The 26,470-nt window shown below is 37.1% G+C and overlaps 1 protein-coding gene across 4 annotated transcripts in view; it reads left to right on the forward strand.

Moving 5' to 3' along the window:
* Positions 1 to 26,470, forward strand: part of LOC150094869 (dynein regulatory complex subunit 3-like) — a 304,780-nt gene that overhangs the window by 220,534 nt on the left and 57,776 nt on the right. The gene's annotated exons all lie outside the window — the stretch shown is intronic.

Consider the following 26,470-nt stretch of genomic DNA (forward strand, 5'->3'; position numbering starts at 1 on the left):
TGGACAAGACAGAAATCATACACAGATGGACAAGATATTGCAGCAAACTATATAAAAATCAACTAAATAATACTGCGAGTAATCGAAGAATTAAAAGCAATCTCTCCACCAGCAGGGATCTTTAAAAATGACACATTGGAAGAGGAGGTGAATAAGGCTATAAAACATCTCAAGAACAACATGAGTTCTGGAGATGACAACATAATAGGCAAGATGCTAAAATATGGGGGAGAATCAGTTGGAAATGCATAAGCTATGTAATGAAATATGGAGATCAGGGTGTTCCCCAAAGAGTGGAAAAAATCGGTCTTGGTTGTTGTTCCTCATAAGAAAGGCAGTGCTTTAGAATGCACCAATTACAGAACTATTGCATTAATGAGTCATCTTGGCAAAGTGCAGATGAAAATATTAACAATACACCTGAAGGTTCATATGGAGGCACATCTTCCTGATGAGCAAACTGGATTTCGAAAAGATCGAAGTACAGTGCAACAGATACTCGCACTAAGATTAATAGCAGAGAAAGCTTGAAGAAAGAACAAAAAGATATGCTGCTGTTTTGTGGACTTCCAAAAAGTATTCGATAATATTGACCAAAATATAACATGGGCTGTCTTGGAATCCTGTGGTGTGGACAATAAATTGATCTGCCTGCTGAAAGATATAAACAGCCAAGCACGTTTTGTTAAAAAATCAGGATAGCAGGTGAGACTGGAGATTGGTTTGCCACTAGTCAAGGCACAAGACAAGGGGACCCAATATCACCAATCATCTTCATCACACATCTGGGAAGAACACTAGATAAGATTAAAAAAGAAGGTGGAGGCATTTCAATAAATGACATGAGAATAAACTACCTCTTCTTTGCAGATGACATCATCCTGATTGAAGAAGATGCAGCAAGGCTGGAACAGACATTGCAAACACAATACACAGAAGGAAAAAGATATGGACTAAATGTCAACTTTGAAAAAACTAAAACAGTGATATTCGGACAACAGGAGTTACTGAACAGAGTTACGATAGACAGATTTCAACTGGAAAATGTGGAACACTTCACATATCTTGGATGCCACATGACACATAACTTGGACCCCAAAAAAGAGATAAAAATTAGAATAACCAGAGCAACAACTATTTTAAAAGCCATAGACAAAATATGGAATAGACGAGCTATAAAGATGCAAACCAAACTGCGCATTGTAGAAACCTGTATCTTCATCAGCATGCTCTATGGATGTGAGGCCTGGGTACTCCTGAGAGAATCTGAAAGGAGGATATTAGCATTTGAGAGGAAGTGCTATAGAAAGATCTTGAGAATAAGCTGGATCCAGAAAGTGAACAATGAGGAAATCTACAGACAAATACAACCAAAAGAAAATCTGATCCAGAAAATAATCAAAAGGAAACTATGTCTCTTTGGCCATATATGTAGAATGAATGATGAGAGGAAAATAAAAATGCTGCTGTTTGGGATGATTGAAGGAAAGAACAAAAAAGGAAGACCAAACAGAGAATGGGGCGATGACATTGTCAGATGGTGCAGAGGCTCTATGCACAGACTGAGTCATCTTGCACAGAATAGAATGTAGCGGAGTAATCATATCACGATGGCATCGGACATCTACGGGCACTGGACCCATGGTTGTTGATGATGATGAATTCCATATGGAGACTGATGACCAATTATTTTATTGAGTTTATAGATTTATATATATATATATATATTTTTTTTTTTTAAATTAATTAATTCTTCAATTTTTTCAATTCAATTCAATTCTTTACATTCAATTCTTTTAAAAAATATGTTTAACAACCGAGTAAATGAACCTCCATACACACACACACACACACACACACACACATATATATATATATATATATATATATATATACTCTTATCAAGAAATTTAATAATCTAATAAGGACACAAAACAGATCTGGTCATAGTGATGCCCGTATTAATCCTGAAAAGGTTGTAGTGAACAAATCTTCTCATATGTTAACGGATGCAGAAACGAATATTCTTAGCAAAGGTCTCAATTTTATTCCCTCACCAAAAAAAAAAAATATATATATATATACAGGGTGTTCGGGATAAATTTGACATATTTATAATTAATTATATTTTTCCGTAAGTTACATGTATTAACACACACTTCTCTTCATTTAAAAGTTTGGACCCTTCTTCATTCATATACAAGATGTCAGAAAGGATGGATAGCTGGAACCCACCTGAATCATGGAAGAGAATAACTTGTATCATGATGATTCGTGCCCGCCATCAAAATAAGGATATTACGACTGCTGCCCAATGCTCCCTGAATACAGTAAAAACAATCAGGCATGAACTAGAGACTTGCAATGGTGACTACGAGGATGTAGCAAGAAGAAAGATCCCTAGCAGACGATCTGATTGCGTTCGTACAGCAGAATTCCTCGCAAATCTGCAGGAACAGGTGTTGAAGAACCCTGGCATTGGAATTCGGGCTTTGTTCGTGGAGTTGCTAACTGTAGTCAAGCCCTGGATAACAAGGGTAGCCAATGGTAGGCCGTATGTATGGCAGCAGGATTCGGCCCCTTGCCACACCTCTGGGAAAAGTCAAAAATGGTTGTCTGAAAATTTCTACGACTTCACCAGTCCAAATGTTTGGCCTCCAAACTCCCCAGACCTTAACCCCATGGATTATTTTGTATGGGGCGCAGTTGAAAAAGACACCAATCGCACTTCCAGTAATACAAAAGCCCAGTTAATGGATAAAATTAAAACAGTTTTTGCGGCCCTTCCCAGGGAGACTGTAGCATCAGCTTGTTCGAGGTTCCGAAGCAGAATTGAAGCTGTGATCGATGCTAATGGTGGTTATTTTGAGTAAATCTTGTTGATAGTATTGTAATTAACTCTGCCTGTAATGTTTTTTTGTCAATTCATTAAATTTAATAGATACAAAGAAGATTTTCTTTTTCCTTACGAAACTGTCAAATTTATCCCGAACACCCTGTATATGTATATATATATATATATATATAAACTATATACATACACATATACACAGTGACTGAGTTAAACAATAAACAAATTAATGGAAACATTAGCAAAAGGTTGAAACAATACTTAGAAAAATATTCAAATAGTCTATGTTCTATGGTACTGTATGATTCCATTAATTTGCTTGTTGTTTAACTTTTTTTTAATTTCACTATCTTGATGAAATCTACTTTCATGTATGTGAAATTAAAATAAGTTTAAACTCAGTAAAATAATTGGTCAACAGTTTCTATGTGGAATTTATACTGGACTTAAATGTTTAAATGACATCATGCTCCAAAACAGTTATTATTATTATTATTAACCCAAGACCTCATGGAGTCAAAGACTCATCTGGGAGGCCCTTTTATCACACACATAGCTCATCATACCACGTCTTAAACACACTCAAACTCCTTGCAGACACCACACTCTCAGGCAAGGCATTCCAATCATTTACAACTCTGCACGAAAAAAACCTGCCTCTCACTCCCCTACTCACACCCTCTTTATGCAGTTTCTGGGGATGACCTCTGGTTCTCCCCTGATCTCCCACTATTTTCTGTAGAACTTCTCCAGCATTGATCCTATAACAACCCCTTACTAACTTGTAGGTCTCTATCATATCTCTCCTCTTCCTCCTGACCACCAGACTCTGCAAATTACATCTTCTCAATCTTTCCTGATGTTAATAATAATAATAATTATTATTATTATTAACATCTGATCTCCATGGAGTCGGAAGCTCATTGTGGGAGGTACATACTATTGCTTTAAATTGATTGTGTGTCTACACCCACAACACACTCAGACAGTGCATTCCACTCACCAAACACTCTCCATGCAATTAACCTTCTCCTCACCTCCTCCGCTCACACCTTCCTTATGCAGTTTCCAGCAATGGCCTCTTGTTCTACTCCCCCCCCCCCTCACTCCCATTCTATGAAAAATCTCTTCCATGTCGATCCGATAACCCTGACTAGTTTATATGTCTCAATCACATCCCCCCCCCTTCCTCCTACTCGCGAGGCTCTTCAACTTGCATTCTCTCAATCTGTCCTCATACTCCACATTCCATAGACTACTGACCACTTTGTGAATCTTCTCTGGACCCTTTCCGACATATCCTCGTCAGCATGAAAACTCGGCAACCATATCTGTGCACAATAATCCATATGAGGCCTGATCAAGGCCTTATACAATGGCATCATAACCTCTCTATTTCTGCATGTCAGGGGTCTTTCGCATCATTGCCATTATCTAATGTGATGTCTTCCTAATATGATGTAATTCTACAGAAAGTGCATCAAATCAATTGAATTAAAAATTCAGCTTACTGCATATGTCTATCATCAAAACCCCAGTTTTATACTCAGCCTATGTGAAAGTACAAATGCAAAACAGTCATTAGCAAGTCTAAATCTAATTTCAAAAAATGTCCCTTGCCAGAGGTGAAAGTGCTCATGTGCACTTTCACCTCTCTCATCCTGATGGCACTACTACTATCATCTAAAGAAAAACAGACCCAAAACTGACTCCTAGCATCACTCTTTTCCTCAAACTCCTGCATAGATGACCAAAGTGTTGGAAAATAGCTCTGGAAAAGATAAGTGCTATTTTGAGTAATAATTGGCAATATTGCTGGAATTTTAGTGTGGTGTTCTATTATGTTTGATAGCATAGTGTATCAATTTTTAGCATGATTTCTGCGTGATTTATTAATTGAAATTGCCTTCTTTAAACAGAATACAATGATGGTACTTACAGGGTCAACCACATGGGCGTCAACAAGTGCAACTAGGCGAGCACTGCAAAAATTGAGTAGTATTAATGACATAAACTTTTCAAAAATGGTTCAATATTGCGAGTGTAATATATATATATATGCATGATAAAATGTGAAAGATGTATTTGTGGAGATAATGAACAGGAGATGAGAGAAAGTATGGATTTGTAGAAAGTCAATTAGATCATGAGATAATCAATGCGAAACAGACTGAAAGCATAAAAGATGGCATAAATGAAAGAAACAGAAATGAAATCTAGTGAAACTGAGGAAGTGAAAGAATGCAAGAATGTAGAAGTGAAAGTTAATGATAAGGGAGCAAAAGGAAATATGAATGAAGAAACAGAAGTAACATGCAGCATAACGAGAGGTAGCATGACTACGGAAGAGACAGAGAGTGAAATTTTCAGAATGCAAGATTTGATGAAACAGTTATTGAAAATAAAAATGAAATGAGAAATATGTGGAGTGATATTAGATGTTTAGTGGAAACTAATGAAATTGTGCAAAAGAATAGAATGAAAGGAAAAAGGATAAAAGCAATGAAGAGTGATTCCAGGATATCAGTGTTTGAAGGTTCCATAGTTAGATGATTGGTTCGTGAGAGAGTCCATAAGGTCTGCTATCCAGGAGGAAGAATGAGCAAGATAATTCATGTGTTGGACATGAGGGGGAAATGAGCAAGAGAATTAAGGGATCATTTAAATCAGTTGTGAGGACAAATGATTTAAATGCACTTAAGGAGTATGTAAGGGCGAATATCAGGAGGTTATTGAGAAGTATGAAAGATAACAATATGGTGGGAAAGGTTGTCAGTGTATTGCCAAGGTATGATAATGATGAGTTGAGATAGAGAGCCAAAATCATGAATGGTATGCTTATGGAGCTGTGTGAGGTGAAAGGAGTACAGTTTATGGATGTATGGCATGTGTTTGAGGGAAGAATAGAATTATATAGGCATGATGTGTTGCATTTGAATGGCTTTGGAGTGAGTGCACTGGAGAAAGTATTGCTAAATGGAAGTGCAGTATGTAATTATTATTATTGTTATTATTATTACATAACACCTCCAGGGAGTCCAAAGACTCATCGAGGGAGGTTACCTACTCTACAACTGCCCGTCTCCACCAAACGCAACTACCTTCATCATCTATATCAGTGCCCATCTACCACCGACCACCAACACTAGTATCTTCACAGACATCTAAGCCCACAGCCAGATTTGAATCCGCAGCCTTTTGGTTGGACCCGTGATGCAAGCAAGAAATCAGAAGTAAGAGATGAAGTGAAAGATCAGGAAAGTGGTATTGAAGAGACAGGCGTGCTTGGCAGTGGAAACATTGGTAGTGTGAGAGAGATGACCAGAGAAGAGGAATGCAAGAGGAACAGGAAAACATGGGGAGCCCAGGTTGACAAGGAGACATGGCATAGGGAGAGTGGTTGAAAGTAGCAGTGAATATGTCTATGGAGATTTAGTATATTGCTGTATGGGTGGGGAAGTGGAGACTGAGCAGATATATGATAAGCAGTGATAAAGGTGATTGCACAAGGTGTGATGGGGAAATCACACTAACAAGTGGCTTAGATAGGGCTGGTTATAGACCTTAAAATTAACTTCTGTTTGTTTACAAATGCCAGAAGTATCAGAAATAAGGGAGATGAAAGTTTCACTGATTAAGTTTATTTGCCCCAAAATCATTGGAATAAGTGAAACATGATTGAATGAAGATGATATCCTAACTGGATATCATCTTCTTCATATAGCATTTTCATACAGTATTTTTTGTGAGGATAGAAAGGACAAGAAGGGGAAGGAGAGTACTGCTGATGATAGCAGGGGAAATTGTATCCACATAAGGTAGACATGAAAGAGGAAAATAGTCTCAGTAGTTATGAGGCAGTGTGTTGTAAAATGGAGATTGATAGGAAAATATATTTAGTTGAATGTTGCTATATGCAAAGGGTGGTGATGAAGAAATGTATAAATAACTTTGATTAGTGAGCAGGTGATGGATAATTATTATGAGAGTATAGATTGGAATGAAGTGATAGCATTTTTAAATAAGGAAAATGAAAAAATTAGTTCTTGAGAGATAACTATATCAGACAGCATATAAAGGAGGACACACAAGGATTGAAAGTTTTAGATCTGATCATATCATTAGAGGATGTAATTGGGAGTGGGGTTTCACACTTTCCTCCAGTTGGTGAGAGTGATCATGAAGTGATCACCTGGGTTGTGGCTAGTCATAAGTAGACTTCTGTGAGGAAAGGATATACGTGGAAGTACAAGGCTGGTGATTATGACATGCTTAGAAGTAAGCATGAAAGCCTGGAAGAAGAAAGCACTATGGAGGCAGTACATGATGAACAATGATAATAATCAGTTATATGAAGAGTACAAAGAGCAAGCCAGGAGTTCTTTCTTTTAAGATTACATGGTGGTCAACATTCATAGTGAATAATTTATGGAAACACAACACACATGTTAGAATAATTACTTTACTTATCATTAAGAAAGTAACATTCCACGTTTCGATCTCTGTATTGAGTCCCCAAGGTCTTCATCAGGAACACATACATATGTACAGGGTACAAGGTACATGACACTACACTATACAAAAATAAGATGAATGTAAACGTTAGTTAATCATTTACCCCAGCCTGACTTCTGGTGGTGCCTTTCCAGTCAATTCTGTGATATGTTTGGAGTGCATAGTCTTACAGACATGTTTTATCATAGTGGAGGTATTTTAGTGTGGCATTTGGGTTCATCTTTTTCTAATTGGGATGGTGTATCCTGTTTCCCCCCTATGTAAGGTAGATTACAGGCACGTTGAATTTTGTAGATCCCTGGGTGGGCAAGGTATGGAAGAGGATCTTTGGAAGAGCTAAGTAAGTTGCTTAATTTTTCTGGAGGGGGGGGGGGAATTGAAGGTTGTCTTAATATTGTATTTTAGTGTTCTATCTATTTTTTCTGAAATATCCCTAATGTATGATATGGCTATGGCATTCTTGTAATTTTTGTTGCTTTTAATGGCATTTTAATGGAGGAACTTATGAACTGTTTTTTTTTTTATTGTAGCCATTTTTTGCAGATGTTTGGTTAATAATTTCATCTTCAGAGCTTGTTCATTGGAGCAAATTGTTAGGGTTCTGTGTTTGAGGGTGCTGATGACTCCTAGTTTTTGTGTTGGACAGTGGTATGAATTTTTATGTATGTTTGGCCTGTGTGTGTGTGTGTGTGTGTGTGTGTGTGTGTGTGTGTGTGTGTGTGTGTGTGTGTGTGTGTGTGTGTAGGTTTGCAGTAGACTGTGAAGGAGAGACAGCCTGAGGGAAGATATGTGATAAGTGTGTGGAAAAGGAAGAGAGTTGTTGTTTTCAATCTTGATGGTGAATTGGATACATTTGTGTTGCTTGTTCAGGTGGCTTAGGAATGTATTTAATGTTTTGTGGCCATGGGGCAAAATGGCAAAAATAACATCAACATATCTGAGCCCATACTTTGGGCTTTAGGTTGGCCGAATCTAAAGCTCGTTGCTCAAAGGCTTCCATGTAAACATTAGCTATTGGTGGGGAAATGGTGAGCACATGGCTGTTCCCAATTTTTGATAGGTAAAAATTATTTTGCTATTCGAAATACCTGGAGCAGAGTATGTAGGCGAAAACGGCCATGATATCTGGAGAAATATGTTCTGTAAGATAAGAATAGCATCATTGATCGGGACATTAGTGAAAAGGGCAGTTATGTCAAAGCTGACTAATAAATCTTCATTGTTGAGTGCAATGTATCTAACTTGTTTATGAAGTGTTGTGCATTTTTTATGTGGGGGGGGGGCGATGACCTACCAACTCCTTGAGTGTGGCTGCTGGTTTCTTGACTAAGTGATAATTAGGGCTGGTGATAAGGCTGTGGCTACAAATTATATGCCACTGTGTATATCTGGAGTTGTGGTGAAGGTACTAGAAACAGATTGGTGAATAGGAAGTAGGATACAGTAATGGGTTAATAACAGCAGTATTCTTTGTTATTATCAGCATGGCTTTCTTAAAAGGAGATCTTGTTTTACTAACTTACTTATGTACTGTAACAAGTTGACAAATACCTTGGACAGGGGAAGATGCATATGCAATGGTATACATAGATTTTGCAAAAGCTTTTGATAGACTGTCACATGATAAGTTGTTAAATAAATTGAAACAGATGAGATTGGATAATGGACTTCTGAGTTGGATCAGTGAGTTGCTGTCAGATAGGTATCAGAAAGTTGTATATGGGGGTACAGTATCCTGAAAGAGGAAGGTCACTAGTCATGTGCTACAGGGGTCAGTTTTATGATCATTGTTGTTCAATTTGTATATTAATGACATTGGGATGGATTTAACTAGTGATATGCAGCTGCCAGATGATGCAAAATTGGCCAAAAATGTTATGGCCTTACAGGCAGATTTGAATAGATTGCATGAATGGGCAGATAAGTGGAACAATCAGTTCAGTGTCACAAAGGATAAGGTTTTGAAATTTGGTTAACAACAATGGAATGCATGATTTACACTTGGTGGGGAACTGGGAATGGTGGGGCATAATGACTTGAAATTTAGGGACCACATTGCACAAGTTGTGAAGACATCACATCGGATAATGCAATGATGTAGACAACCATGAGATGCCATTGTATGTGTCCTTGATCATGCCTCATATGGATTATTGTACACAGATTTGGTTGCCAGGTTTTCATGGTGATGAGGATATTTTAGAAAGTGTCCAGAAAAGATGCACAAAAGTGGTCAATGGTTTTTGGAATATGGAGTATGATGACTGATTAAGAGAATGTTATTTGCAAAGTTTCATGATTAATAGAAGGAGTAGGGTTGGGATATGTAAGCTTATATATGAGACATATAAGCTAGTCAGGGGTTGTTATTAGGTTGACATGGAAGGGATTTTTTCATAGAATGGGAGAGAAGTATGGAACAAGAGGTCAACCGTGGAAACTGTATAAGGAAGGTGTGAATAGAGGATTGAGGAGAAGGTTCTTCGCATGGAGTCTGGTTATTGAATGGAATGCATTGCCTGAGTGTATTGTTAAATGTAGACACATTGAGTCAATTTTAGGCTTGGTTGGATGAGCTTTGGGTGTGATAGTGTAACCTTCTACGATGAGTCTTTGACTCCATGGAGGTCATGTTAATAATAATAATACCAAAGCCTGAGTACCATATGCCTCCTGCAATTTTTTGGCATCAGATATCGGAAAATTACTAAATAACTTGAATATTAAAAAAAGTCTTGTGGTACTGATTGGAGAAATGTTCTCAAACATTGTGCTACAGTGCTAACACCTGTCCTATCATTTATACAATGTTTTATGCTTAGCAGGTTCTTATCCCAGTTCATGGAAACATTCATATATCCAGCCTCTTTCAAAATAAAAAAAAAAGGAAATAGAAGTCTGCCATCAGACTAATAACAAATTGCCATCACCTCTGTCTTTTCAAAAATAATGGAGAAAGTCATCAATAGTCAACTTCTTCACTAAGCGGCCCACCAGTTAATCAGCAATCACCAGCATGGATTACCTCTTAGCTTACACCACTCACCAATGGACACTTACTATGAAAATATTCTGAGAAACCCGTGCTGTTGCTCTTGACATTTCCAGAGCTTTTGACCATGTCTGGCATCGAGGCCTGCTAAATAGATTGCCATCCTTTAGTCTACTTGACACCTTCTGTAATTTGGTAGCCAATTTTCTCTCTGGTTGTTTACTGCATGTCATGATAACTCCCTCTCTTTGAGCTACACCTTTAATGCCTTGGAGCTCTGTCCTGTCACCTATCTTTTTCTGGTACAAAAATTATCTACTTTCAATCATTCCTAATCTTATTCACAGTTTTGCAGGTGATGGTATTCTCCATTCATCCTACTCATTCAATAAACCGTGCATGCAGTGCTCAGACATCCCAAGCTTCAAGGTCATCTATAACCAATGCCTTAAACATTGATCTGCATACTATCCTTCATTGAAGAAAGGACAATCTAGTCATCTTCATTCCCACAAAATGCAGCCGTGCCTTTTCTCTTGCAAAAGCGATCTCAGTTCACTTCCCTTTAAACACTCAGTAATGTGTAAATCACCAGACAGAACCTCTCTTCCAATCCTTTCTTGCATCAATAGCTTCCTCGGCAATCAAAAAACTAGGTATTCTCTTTCATTCAAGATGTTACTTTATACCTATCCAACTCTTAAATCTACACAAATCCCAAATCAGCCTACCCATAGAACTGCTAACATGTTTCGGGTGGTACACCTAAAACTTCCCTAAAAATTCTTAATGCTGTCCAGAAGAGGGCAGTTTGGCTCATAAATGATCCCTCACTTACAGATTCACTTCAACCACAATTTCACAGATGCAGTGTTTCACTCTTTGTCTGTTCTACAGGTACTTCCGTGGTCACTGCCCCATTGAATTGGCAACCATCATTCCTCCACTTTCTGTTCCACCTCTTAATACAAGAGCCACTTCTGCCCAGCATTCCTTTCTAGTCAGGGCCGCATTTACCATTAGGCGCATGAGGCACAAGCTGGGGGAGGCCACATTTTAAAACCTTAATCCTCACAAAAAACAATTAAAAAAACAGCCTAATTATAGTTGCAAAACAAAATACTTATTTTTAAATAATAAATTCATAATATAAAAACTAGAGGCTGCTGAAAAATTTGTATGGCCTCCTGCTTCCATTTGAAATACATTGTTCTTTCCTTAGAATATAAAACTAACAGGAACTCCTGTATTCCATAAAATTCATGTATATAAGCATACCATTTCTTTGCTGGACGTATATATGTTATGGTTGAAGTGATAAATCTGGTTATTATTAATAATTACCGGTCAAAGTGAATAATTCCTAGAGGAGTCTGGTAAATGTAATAAAAACATGTTTATAGGTTTTGTATATAGGTTTTCATTCTCAATAGAAATTATAACAGCTTAGGTTAGGTTAGTTTATAATGAAAAAAGTAAGGAAAGTACTTCTTTTGTGCTCAATGAAATCAGAAATCATTATAAACTAACTTAACCTAATCTAAGACTCTTCAAAGGACAAGACAACAACCTAACCTAACCTAGACTAACCTGGATGTCGCATGTCGAACCAGAGTGTAGTCGTAGTTTGTCGTGGGCAGATTAATGGGAATGAAAGATAAACATTGTTGTGAGCTGAGCTTAATGATTGCAGGCAGATAAATGGGGATAACAAATAAAAGTTGTTGTGGGCAGATGAATGGGGGATTAATTATAGATAAATCAGAGAGGAACTGATCAGTGTTTTTCTCCATTGATGAGGAAAGAAGTACAGCAACGAAGTTTATCTATTATCCCCATTCTTCTGCCCACAACAACTTTTATTTGTTATCCCCATTTATCTGCCCGCAATCATTAAGCTCGGCCCACATAAATGTTTATCTTTCATCCCCATTAATCTGCCAATGACAAACTATGACTACACTCTGGTTCGACATGCAACATCCAGGTTAGTTTAGGTTAGGTTCTGTTAGTTTATAATGATTTCTGATTTCATTGAGTGCAAAAGAAGTACTTTCCTTACTTTTTTCATTATGAACTAACCTAACCTAACCTAAACTAATCTAACCAATAAAGGTTAGGTTAGTTTATAATGATTTCCAACCGATTAGGTAAGGTTATTATTTTGATATTATTTTTATTATTTGCATCTGTGCACTCTCAAAAGTTATTTCATCCCCTTCAAATTCCAGCACAGTAACCAAATATGTTCTGATCAGAGCTTTATATGCTGGAACAGCCACCCTTTTATCTCTGCTGGTCAACATTCTTCTCAGTATTGCAGCATTTCTCTAGTTTCTCTTCACAGCTTCTGCAAAAGGTGCCTCTGAACATCAAATCTGTCTCAATGGTAACTGAAAGATCATTTCCTTCTTCCACTACTTCCAGTATAACTCCACAGATTGAGCGTAAGGCATCCTATCTGTGGATTCCCAATTTCAAAACTTTACAATTAGCTGCTTTAAACTTAAATCCCATTCATTTGCCCATCTTTCCAATTTTGGTAACCTAAACATCAACACTAATACTAATAACCTTATCAAGCTTTGCATCATCTGCAAACTTCCAGTGACAGTATCATTTAATTCTCCTCCTCCATGATGCTTCTCTCCTATATACAACTCTCTTATATCTATTAAAAAGCTAGTTATCAATCCTATCCACTAACATGATATCCAAACCTGTATGTTTCAGCTTAATACCAACATGTCACGTTGAACCCTTTAAAATGTCTTTTGCAAAATCAAAAAAAGATGACAATGTTCGCCATTACCCCTCATCAACTGCTCTTGTTTCCATATTATTATTATTATTATTATACAGGCACCTCCATGGAGTCCGAAGACTCAATGCAGGAGATCCAATCTATCCACAAAATCTATCATACCTCTCTTTGAACCCATTAATAGACAAAGCACTCACAACTGACTCTGGCAACTCATTCCACTCATTCACCACTCTCCAAGCAAAAAAATCTAGTCCTCACACACCTACTGACCACACCTTTATTCAACTTCCAGGCCCCTTTTTCTGGTTCCTCTATCCAAGTGCTGAAACATTTCCCCTGCAACTATCCTATAAAATCCTTTAAGCAACTTAAATGTTTCTATCATATCCCTTCTTTTTCTCCTATCAGCCAACTTCTGCAATTCACACACCTTCAATCTATCCTCATAGGGAACATTCCACAGGCCACTTGCTATCTTGGTCACTCGCCTCTGAATCCTCTCCGCTGCTTCCTCATCTCCAAGAAACCCAAGGGACCAGACTTGAGCACAGTAATCCAGATGTGGGCATATCAAGGGCTTATAAAGAGGAATTACAACTTCCTTATTTTTACTTGTTAATGTATTCTTCACTAGCCAAGTAATCTTATGGGCTACCTTTGCAACCTTAGCAATATGTCCGCTAAACTTTAACTCTCTGTCTACTACCACCTTAAATCTGTAGCTTCATCTATTTCCTGGAGTGCAGTGACATCAATGTGATACACAGCTTTAATCTATTTATCCCAAAATGCATTACTTTACATTTCTCAACATTAAACTGACACCCGGTAACTTTTGTACTTGACAGTCTATTTACATACTGACAGCCTATTTAAATCTTCCTGCAAGCTCTCCACATTGCCTTGATTAAACTACTCTACCTAATTTTGCATCATCAGCAAACAACTGGATATTTTCTTTCAGGTTATTTCCTATGTCATTTATGTACAAACTAAACAGCAGTGGTCCCAGCATTGAACCTTGTGGCACACCACTAGTCACCTGTTTCCTCCTCAATTCTGCCCCTCCATATCCCACTTTTTTATGTCTGTCCAGCAACCACTCTCCTATCCACTTAACCAGTGTCATATCCATTCGCATTTGTTCTAATTTGTGTAACAGTGTTCCATGTGGTATTCCATCAGATGCCTTTGCAAAATCATCATGTAGCCATTTCTTTTATCCAACTTAGCTGTTACTCTATTATAAAAAAGTTAATAAAGTCCTAAGGCATGACCGACCCTTCACAAAGCCATGTTGATCCTCATACAGTATCATGTTTTTATCCACCCATTTTTGAATTCTCTTTTTTTTTCCAATTTTTCTAGTACTTTTCCACCATGCCTGAGATACTGATTAGTCTGTAACTTGCTACTGTAGTCTTAGAACCTCCCTTAGACAAAGGAATAATTTTTCTCTTTCCACTTCCTTGGAACTCGACCAGAGCTGAGACTTAAATTAAACAACTTATTCAAAGGCATTGCCAGTTCCCTTGTACATTCTCGCAAAAACCATAGCTAATATTCCATCTAATCCCACAGCTGTATTTACATTGAGTTTCTGCAATATCCTAAGAACCTCTGATTCATCCACCTCTGTTCCCACATTAGTGTCTGTTCATATATGTTAAAGCAGTAACCTCACTAGGAAGTTATATGCTTGCAAAGTGGTCACTCAGTAAATCAACTATTTTATCTGCTTCGGTCTCCTTGTGACTATCATCACTCATTACTGTTAATCTTCCTCTTACTTGCCAGATAACAAAAGAACTCTTTGGGATTTCCTTTGGCCTGCTCTGCTAATTTCTTCTCATAATCTGATTTTTTCCTTCCTTGCCATGTAGTCACCTTTCTTGCCTGAGCCTTGTACTCTTCTTGAGTTTGCTGTCACGTTTTTCTTTATATACCCTTCACAGCATTTTCTTCTGTAGCGCATACTTAATGATATTATTCATCCATCTAACTCCTACCTGATTAGCTCTCCTTACCCTAGGTATACAATTTAATACTGCTTCCTCTAGATGGCCCTTAACTATATCCCATGCCCTACTAACATCCTTATCCTGCAGTTTTATGCCATAGTACAGATTTAAGCTTTTTCCTAAGCATGTCATAATCACCTGCCTTGTAGTTCCACAAATACCCCTTCTAGATAGAATATTCCTCGTGTTTTACATCCTCCCAAGTGAAGACTGCATGGTTACTTTCACCAGTTGGAGACAATGTTGTCAACTTGATTATGGATAGCTCTTTTGATCCTATGACCAAGTCCAGTACTCTCCTTCCCCTAGTCTCCTCTCTCACATGCTGCCTTAAGTGATTATCCCTCAGCAGGTGTATAAATTCCGTTTCCTTCCTACCATGTGATCTTTATTCCTTCCAGTCTATATTTACATAATTGAAGTCCCCCATAATAATAATCACTCGACCTGTACTCATTGTACTAATTTGGCAATGCATGTCTTCCAGATCATCTGCAGAACTCCCTGGCCTATAGCAACAACCAACTGTATATTTTGTCTTATTGGTCTTAATCTCACATCAGATTGCTTCAAATGAACAGCCACCCTCCTGCCTATCTTCTGTTCTTTTTAGTTGCAATTCATCTGCTATCATCAGCAGTACTCCTCCCCTCATCCTATCTTCTCTATCTTTCCTGAAAATACTAAACTCTTCACATTCAATCCCTGTAACTACGTCATCTGCTGTTAGCCAAGTCTCACTAATACCTATAACTTTTAGCAAGGTTGCACTAACTAATGCCAAAAATTCCTCCCTCTTGTTCCTGATACTTCTGGCATTCTTCTTCTTCTTCTGCAGCTTTTTCCACTTAAGTAGGGTCACTGTTTGTGGTGAGTGTCCTCCACAACTTCCTGTCTTGGGCTGTAGCCATATCCAAGTTCTTCATCCTCAAGTCCTCCTCCACCATCTCCTTCCATCTCTTCTTTGGCCGTCCGCGCTTCCTCTTCCCCTGCACATCCATCTGCATGACCTATCTTCCCACATACTCTTCCTCCCTCCTCATCACATGACCAAACCATCTCAACTTTGCCTCCTATATCTTTGCTTATAAGTTCATAACTTTCATCGTTCCCTTTACATAGTCATTTCTCAGATGATCCTTTCTGGTCACCCCGCACATCCACCTAAGCATTCTCATCTCCGCTACCTCCATCATGCTGATGTTATTTTTCTTCAGGGCCACAGTTTCCAAAGCATACGTCATAGCTGTCTCACTACTGTCCTGTAAATTTTGCCTTTTAGATTGATCGGCACCCTCTTATCACATAGCACTCCAGCCATCTCTCTCCAATTCCTCCATCCTGCTTGTATCCTGCATCCCACTTCCTTCTCACCCTCACCATCCTCTTTCATTGTTGAACCTAAGTATCTAAAGTCACTGACCTTCCTGATGACATTTTCTTCCAGCTCCAGATCTGTCTCCTGGCTGCCATCCACTTTGCAACACATATACTTGGTCTTACTTCTGCTTAGTCTCATATCTCTCTCTTCCAGAACTTTCCTCCAACTTTCCAGTTTGGATGCCACTTCGTCTCTTGATTCTGCACACAGCACAATGTCATCTGCATACAACATAGACCAAAGCGCATCTTCTCCCGCTTCCTCCATCATCACATCCATTACAATATTAAACAGGAATGGACTTAATGCAGACCCTTGATGCAAGCCAACTGTCACTGGAAAACTTTCTGTCACTCCCAGGCAGGTTCGAACACTTCTCTTCACATTTCTGTACATCTCCTGCACCAACCTGACATATTTCTCCAGTACCTTCTTCTCCCTCAGACACCTCCAGACTTCTTACCTTGGCATTCTTGGCCTGATACTTCTGGCATTATTATATAGAAACTGCAGCATTCCTTTATTCCCCACCCACCTTTACTTTCTGAATGACTACCCTATTCAGAATTTTTGCTTGAGAGACTAGAGTCCTCACTTGGTCATTCTCAAACTCACTTGCTTCATGGGTGCTTTCACACAAACTCACTTGCTTCCACCCTAATTGCTTAAGTTTTCCTGAATTTCCACGGTAGCATGCTCCATGAACAAAGCTCTCTCCAGACACCTAACACCAAAACCATTCAGTGCAGTCCACATCAGCATTATGCAAATCCTTCTTTCTGTCAAACAGAAAGAAACCATGGATCCACAAATTCTACATCATTCCTTTTGCACAATCTACATATAGACTCATTGGCTATCAGTTATCTCCTCCTCAGTTCGCCTCTATCATAGCATGGTGTTAGACTTAATCTTCACCTTCAGTTTTGCCTTTCTAACAAATTTTAAAATACTTCTCGCCTCTCAAATCATTGGTACCAACCATGACAATCATTTCCTTCGACTTACTGTTTTGCATCCGGATGGCGTGGCTAATATCATGAATTTTTGTCATCCTTGGGAAACATGATTTTGTCATACTTTTGTTAAGTACTTCCCTGATTATAGTCTCCATACATCATTTTCTCCTTAACTTGTTTTTCTTGTTTGTGCAGTGGATCTTTGTTATTCTTTTGGATCACCTGTTCTTTCTTTTTTCAGTTCTGCTATAATATAAATATTATAAAAGGCAGTTTTAGAAAATGCCCTTTAATACAAATCCATGCATCTGTGACATTTCTCCCCCTCCCCAATCTGCTCAATTTTATATACAAGTTCTTATTCATTTTTTCAAAATTTTAACACAATCACAGAAGAAATATAAACTGGTCTGTAGTGTAATGCCTCCATTCTGCCATCACCCTTGTGCAATGGTACTATCTTACCCTCCTTCCACTCTTCATGAATTTACTCTGTTGCAAGACTTTCATTAAACAGCCAGGTTAGCTCCTTAGCACATTCCTTTAAAACTTGTATTGAAATCCCATTCTTACTGATATCTGGTGCTCAGTATTTGGAATACATCCTCTTCATTCACTTCTAATCTTTCATCCTCATTATCCCTCTAGGACAGTGTTTCCCAAAGTGTAGTGCACATATCCTGGGTATATATGAAAGGCTTTTAGCAGGTACAAGGCATAATTTTTTATTACTTTTTTTATTTATTTATTTTTTTTTTTTACTTTTACATTTTTTCTGCTGCATTGCAGATAAGTCTAGGTCTGCTCTCTAATTGATTTTTCAATAATTAAAAAATCTAAAGAAAGTTTAAACAAAATGTCTCTGGGCATTCAAATGACCTACCATTGCATTCCAACCACTTGGTTTGAACTGTTTGCATTAAAATTTTAAATTCAAATAGGTCAATCCACCCAGTTGGAACACTTTGGTAAATTTTGGAATCATTTGTATCTTAAATTGTAACAGTCCTCGGTGATCATTTCACTACCCGTGTGTATATCTATACATGTTGAATCATGTTTTTATCGCAAGCTGTGAGATGTTCAGGTTATATGTGCTGGATAATTCTTACTTTTTTAAGCGGTTGTGTTCTTCATTATTAACAAATGTTTAAGCATAATTAAATAATTATATTAAAATATTTATTTAATATTAATATATCTCTTCAGTATTTCTTAAACCCTTTAATATGGATCACTGGTTAAAAACGGGATATTTGAAACTTGCAACAGAAAGCAGCAAGGGGAATTGATTGCAGTAATTAGTTGTGAGAAAACACACATGGATGCATCAGTATCAAATATATGCACTGAAAGTAATGTATATGTGACCATTAATTTATTAATAGGTAAATATTAATAAATAAATGCCTTTATAATTATTCATATTTGAATGAAATATTATAACTTTTTCAAATTGCCTTTACTGAGAGAGGGGGATACCCCCCCAGTGTTACTAAAATTTTAACAGGGGGTATACAGGTACTGAAAGTTTCAGAAATGCTGCTCTAGGAAACATTGTTACATTCTTGTAAAGCAGGATTTACAAGAATGAGTGATTATTAAATATCCCAACTGTGTTGTCTGCATTGGTCATCCAATTGTGATCTGCATCCAGCAAATTAATCTTTTCACAATCACTTTTTTTTTTCTACTTACTCCTTAATGAAAAAACTCCTTGGGATTCTCTTCAAATTACAGTTCTTGTCTCCTTCCTTATTCTAATTTTTCCCTCCTTACCATATTAGCCACCTTCCTAGCCCATGACTTATATTCCTCATACACCTGTTCTCTGCCTCTCTCTTTATATGCCATCCATAACCTCTTTTTTATCTACAATTCCTGTTTGATTTCCCTAGTCATCCATTTCACTACAAATTGCTTTATTTTTCTCACTTGAGGTATACAATCTGCTACTGCTGTTAGTGATTTCTTCTTTCCAATCTTCCATGCACCACTAACCTCTCTTCCTTGAAATTCTTTCAAATGTGTAGTTTCAAACTGGTTTCTAAGTCTGCTATAGTTGCATACCTTATAATCCCACAAATTCCTTCTGCTTTGATACTTCTGTATGCCTGTTCATCCTTCAAGTTAGGACTCCATGGTCATTCTCACTCTGGAGGCAAGTATGACATCTCAGTCATGATCAGATATTTTGATACTAGGTATGGCCAAATCAACTCTTGATCCTCATGTTCACTCCATAACATGCTGCCTAAGACAGTTGTTTTGTTTCCTTAAGAAGCTCAAAAATTTAGTTCTCTTAATACAGTGTGCTGCCTCACTTGCTCAGTTTATACCTCCATAGCTGAAATCCCCCATAATGATCACTCACTTTGCGCCTGCTAAACCAGTTTACCTGAACATTTCTTGCTCATCACCATCTATATTTCATGGTCTATAGCAATATCTCATTAAATATCATGTCCTATCCACTTCTTGGGAGGATGATTGCATAAATTTGCTCTTTGCTCATGTATTACGTTCTGGTTATTTTGTGTGGCAAAATGCTTTCTACCTACAGAAAGAAGGCACAGCCATGGGCTCACCATTATCCCTTTTATCACCATTATCTACTGCTAATTTTTACATGGAATATTTTGAGCAGCATGCTCTAGATTCCTTTCCTTTAGAACCCAAAGTCTGGCTTAGATACATTGACGATGTTTTCGCTATCCCTATGGCCGCCAGACATTAGACACTTTAATCAGCCACCTCAACAAACAACACAAATGCATACAGTTCACAATTGAGATTGAAAAGCAGAATACACTTCGGTTTTTAGACATTTCTTGTCACACGTCTTCCTTCTAGCAGTCTTTCCTTCACTGTTTACCAGAAATCGACACATACTGGCCAATATATACACATTAACTCCTACCATCACCAAACACAAAAACTAGGTGTCATTAATGATCTAAAAAACAGGGCTTTGAAGATTTACTCCAATGAACAAGAGCTTAAAAATGAATTTAAAGTTTCTTGAATTTAAAATATCAGCAATACTTGCTTAAAAAAATGGTTACTGCCAAAATACTGTCAACAAAATTCTCTCCAAGACTTCACTTAAAAACAAAGATAAACTAGACTACAATAAAACTGTAACCATTCCATACATTAAAAGGACATCAGACAAAATAAACAGAATACTACAGAAATACAACCTTAAAGCCACCTTTAAACCTCCTGCATAATTAAAGAGCTTATTCAACTCATCCAAAGACACACTCCCTCTGCTGGCTCACCTTGGAGTATACCGTATTTATTGCACCTATATAGGGAAAACAGGATGCACAATTCCTATCATACAAAAAAGAACATAAATGACACATTAAATATAATAACTATTTTGAAGGCCTTTCTGATCATGCCCTGAACAATTTACATAGAATTGACTGGAAAAGCACCTGTTGTTCACATCATACCAAAACATGGTATGAACGTAAATTTAAGGAAGCCTGTGAGATTCTTATCAACCACCCTAATCTTAACAATAATGATGGTCTAAAAATCCCAAGAATATGGAGGGTACATATTCTACCCACTTAACCTTTCTCCCTAAGAGTTAACTATAAATAGGACCATAGGTAATCTTAAATCCAAGATCTTAAATCTAATATAACAATTGTCATGTTAAATTAGGACATCATTGTTACTGTAATAAAACTATCTATATGAAAGAATGTTTCTCTGATGTTATCTTAAATAGAATATAGCGTTGATGTTTTTTTTTTAATTAATTAATTTATTTTATTTTTCTTTATTTTATTTTATTTTCACTAGAGGTCATGTCAGTAGAATAACCGTTGATCAAATCATTGTCTCTTTAGCATACTGTGTGAAATGTAATTCAGCTTGTCTTTGTATATATGTGTATACTCCAGATGATGACTTTAATATGAAACTCAAAACATTTGGAAATTAAAGTACCGTATATGTCGGCGTATAAGACGACTCTCAAATACTACAGAAAACCCCTAGAAATCATGGTTCTTCTTATATGGCGAGTATAAAAAGGGAAGCTTAATTTCTTGGATGAACATTTAGGTATTCATATTTATGAATTTAGGGACACAAAACACATGTGTTGAAAAGATTATTTTACTGATTAATAATAAAATAATAACTTTACGTTTCGACCCCTGTATTGAGGTCATCTTCAGAAGGATACATTCAGAAGTATGAGAACACTACATGCTGTTGCACTCTACACAAGTAAATTACATCTACATTGTTAACTAATCTTTTTTCTTAGCCTGCCCTCTAGTGAAAAAAAAAAATAAATAAATAAAATAAAATAAACAAAAATAAAATAAAAACTACAATAAACTCTGCTAAAGTCCTCACGTACTAGGATTCTTCTGGAATTATACAGTTTATATTGTTACATTACGATTATCTTCTGGATTTGTACAGTACAGGTTGCTATTGAATGTTCAAGAGAAAAAAAAAAACACTTCACTAGGTCTTGTATTGAGATTTTTCTTCGTGGTTGCTATGAAGGTTGTAGATGGATCCTCCACTTGGAATTGTTAGACCATCATTTTTATTCAGATTCGGATCATGTTTGAGCATTTCACATGCTTCCTTGAATTTCCGCTCAAACCAGGTTTTGGTGCTGTGTAGGGACTTGGTACCTTTCCAGTCAATTCTGTGGTATGTTTGGAGTGCATGGTCAGAAAGGCCGGTTTTTCCAAAATGGAGGTATTTTATGTGACGTTTGTGTTCATCCTTTCTGATTGGGATGGTTCGCCTTTCCCCTATGTATGGTATGTTACATGTGCAATCTATTTTGTAAACCCCTGGGTGGGCTAAATGTGGCAGGGGATCCTTGGAAGAACTGAATAGGTGTCTTAATTTTTTCGGGAGTTTAAAGGTGGCTTTGATGTTGTATTTGTGTAGTGTTCTGTCTATTTTTTCTGAAATGCCTCTATTATTAGTTATTAGTGGTATCTTTGTGGAGGATCTTGTGAATGGTTTTTATACTGTATTCATTTTTTATAAAGGTATGTTTGATGGTCTCATATTCATGGTTAAGAGCTTGTTCATTTGAATAAATGGTTTGCGCTCTGTGTTTAAGGGTGCTTATGACCCCTAGTTTTTGTGTTGGGTGGTGATCCCTGTTCTCATCACACATTTTTTCTTTGGCAATTTTTTAAAAAAAATCTTCTTTCTTCCTCCATTCTCTTACCATCTTCTCGGTTATGCCAAACTTTCTTGCAGCAGCACAGTTATTAGTTTGCTTTGCCATTTCAATTACCCTTATTTTAAATCGAGCTTCATACTTTCTTCGTTTTGTTGCTGGTTCCATGATTTTAAATCGTAACAATTTTAATAATCCTAAAATTTAAAAAAAATGCAAAATTAATAATTATAATAATAAAATAATAAAATTGGGGCTAATCACTTTTAATTAGGGTAATTCGCGTAAATACTAAATCTATTATATGTAAAAAAATAATGGATATGCATAGATATAAAAATAACAGATATAACAACAATACCTAATGTTACATTAATACAAGAAAGAAGAAATTGGGAGTCATCTTATAAACCGACATAAGCTTAAAACCTAAAAATAGCCTAAAATTTAGGCCTCTTCTTATACGCCGATTGTCCTATACACCGGCATATATGGCAGTTATTTATAACATGATTGTAGAGTCTGTAATTTGTCTGAAATGGAGGACATGAAAGGGTTGTTGGAAGAAGCAAGAGTGAAGAGTAAGAAAGTGAAAATCATAAGCATATTACCTCAATATGACAAAAATTAATTAAGAAGGGGCTACGATGGCAAACATTTCAGTGTGTAAACTGTGTAGAAGGAATGGATACAAGTTTTTGAATGTATGGAGTGAGTTTGAGGAAAGATTGGAATTGTATAAGAGGGACGGCTTACACTTGAATGCATTATTTGATATAGTGGTATGAGACCTAACACAGAGAGACAGGGAAACTAAATTATAATGGGAGAAATGGTGAGAATAGGCGTGTAATAGTGATAATGTTATGTGACTGTGTTAATGACAGGAATGGGTCTCATCATGGAATATCGACAGTTCATGGGAAGCATTTAAACAATACTTAAATGATGCAGTATCAGAATGTGTCCCAAGAGTTTGAAGAATAAATAGGCCAAGAGTCAAATGAATGTGTAAATGTTATCAAGCAAGCGATTCATAAGACAGGATGATGTGGAAGAAATACCATGTGCATAAGGATGATGTCCGTTATGAAAATTATAAGTAGCAGGCCAGAAGAGTCACAACTGTTTTATGGAAAGCAAAGTCTGACACTTTTCAGACATTGAGTATGAAAAGAAACTGGCTCTGCATGCTAAAGACAGTCTACAAGAATTCTATCAATATGCTGCAAGTAAAAGAAAGAAAGAAAAACTCTTCGAAATGCAGATAGCATAAGGGTTACAGATGCTGAAGAGGTTGTTCAACTAATGAGTGCCCATTTTGTTAAAAGCTATCATCCTGGTGTATGCGACATTGAGCTCACTACTACCTCTTCACTGGTTGAAGAACTTAGGTGTATAAGGAGGAGGTATTTGAGCTTTTGCATAAACTGAATGGGAATTCAGCAAATAGGTGCTGATGGGATATCAGCACAGGTGCTAAAGGAATAGCTGAACTAGCTATTCCTTTAACAAGGCTATATAATTTGAGTCTCAGAACAGGGAAGATTCTGCAGGAGTGGAATCTCTAAGTGAAGGTCATGTTTTAGCAACTTGCTCACATTCTATAATAATGTTGCCATTGAACTAGACAAAGGGAATGGATACACCATGATACTTTTGGATTTTGCTGAGGCTTTTTGCTTTTAACAGAATATAGTATGAAAGACTTGCAGAAATTGGAGAATATGGGTTTGGATTATAAAATATTAGCATGGATAAGAGGATGGCTGACTGACAGATATCAAAAAGTTGTATATGGGGAATATGAGCCTGCCAAATTTAAAGTAACCAGTGGGGGGTACCACAAGGATCAGTCCTTGGGCCACTGTTATTCAATCTGTACATTAATGACATTGAGTAGGATTTGACATGTGACATATAGCTCTTTGCTGATGATGCAAAGATAGGTAGGGTAATCAGTAATGCAGCTGATATGCAACACTTGAAGAATGATTTGAATAGGCTGGAATTGGGCATGAGAAAATGGATGTCAGTAAATGTAAAGTCATGCACCTTGGCATGATTATATATCCAATGTCATATTATATCGGTGGATTATGCTATAAGAAACTCTCCAGGCTTAGGGATCTTGAAGTGTTAGTAGATAGGAAGCTGAAGTTCAGGGGCCATGTAGTAAAGATTGCAAATACAACTCAAAAGATAATTGCAATGCTGAAATGAACTTTAACATGCAAAGATAAGGAGGTCATTTTGCCTCTTTACACGGCCTTGATAAGACCTCATTTGGACTATTGTGTGCAGGTGTGGTCTCCCTGTTCCCATTGTGATTCTGATACAGTGGAGAAAATGCAAAGGAGGATGTTAAAAATGATATCAGGATTGTGGAATATTGATTATGAAGGCAGATTGAGAATTTTTTGACTGCAGACACTAGCAAACAGAAGAGAGATTGGTGATATGATTGAGACTTACAAACTTCTGAAAGGTGTTACAGGATTTTAGTTGATGGAATTTTTCATTTTATGGAGTGTGGGGAAAGGACAAGAGAGCATCCTTGGAAGCTGAGAATGAATGCTACCTAAGAAGGGGATGAGATCAAGATTTTTTTCTCATATAGTGGTGCATGATTGGAAGGGATTTCCATTGGATGTTGTGTGTATAAGCAATGTGAATGAATTCAAGAACAAGTATGATTGCTGGTGCATGTAGTAGGGAGCCTCCTCAATGAATCCCTGACTCCCTGGAAGTCTCTCTTTAATAATAATAATTTACCTGAGCCCATACTTTTTATGGGTGACTTTAATGGGCCCAACACTCTGTGGGTTAGTGCCAACACAAATGGACAAGGTCATATCATTGAGCAGATGCTTGACAAGTGAATTCTCCCTTCTGAATAATAGACTCAGTACTTTCTTACATATGCTTGCCCACTCATATTCTGCAATATCAGCAAGTAGTTTGCTCATGTGGGATGTTGAAGAGAACTTATATGGAAGCAATCATTTTCCTGTTGTTTTTACTATCTCCTCACAGAAACCATGTTTTCCCACAAGAATGCCCACATGGTAAATGGACCAGGCTGATCGGAACACTGTTTTTTTTATTATCTTGCCAAATTTAGTTCCGAGGCAGTCATTCAAACACCTATTAGTGAAGCAGTAAAGTATGTAACAGATTGTATTGTCCAAGCAGCAATATCAGTAATTCCAAAAACATTATCTCAATTCATTTCCACTGTATATAAAGCCTTGGTGGAACCCTGAGTTCTAAGCAACCAAAAGAGATCAGGACACAGCATTTGGTATATTTTGCAGATATCCTACTGCATCAGATTTCATTGCTTTCAAATGTGCTCAGGCAAAAGCACATTAGGAGAAATTTTTACTGGAATCTCAACAGTAAAACAGCTTCATATCCTCCTGAATTTTTAATATTGAAAAAACGAGAAGAAATAAACACCAGCTAAACTTTTCTCCAAATGGGCTAGAGGCATACAATCTGCCACTCATTAAGGAAGAGCTAAAAAGAGCATTACACTATCATCTCAATGCAGTGGAGACTGGTGACATCCATTGCAACATGATAAAACATCTTTCACCTTCTCTGTATCTCCATCTACTATCCAATAGAATACTGATGGAGAAAGAGTTTCCAGATTCTTGACATAAGTCAGTTGTCATTGCTATCCCAAAATCAGGAAAGGATCCAACACAAGCAAACAATTATGAACATCTCAATCTGATCAGCTGGTTTTGTAAGATATTGGGAAAATGGTAAATGCCAGCCTTCTTTGGTACTT

Source organism: Typopeltis vanoorti, chromosome 21 (genome assembly GCF_054136105.1).
Source record: "Typopeltis vanoorti isolate ZY-2024b chromosome 21, IOZ_Tvanoo_1.0, whole genome shotgun sequence".
NCBI classification, from domain to species: Eukaryota; Metazoa; Arthropoda; class Arachnida; order Uropygi; family Thelyphonidae; genus Typopeltis; species Typopeltis vanoorti.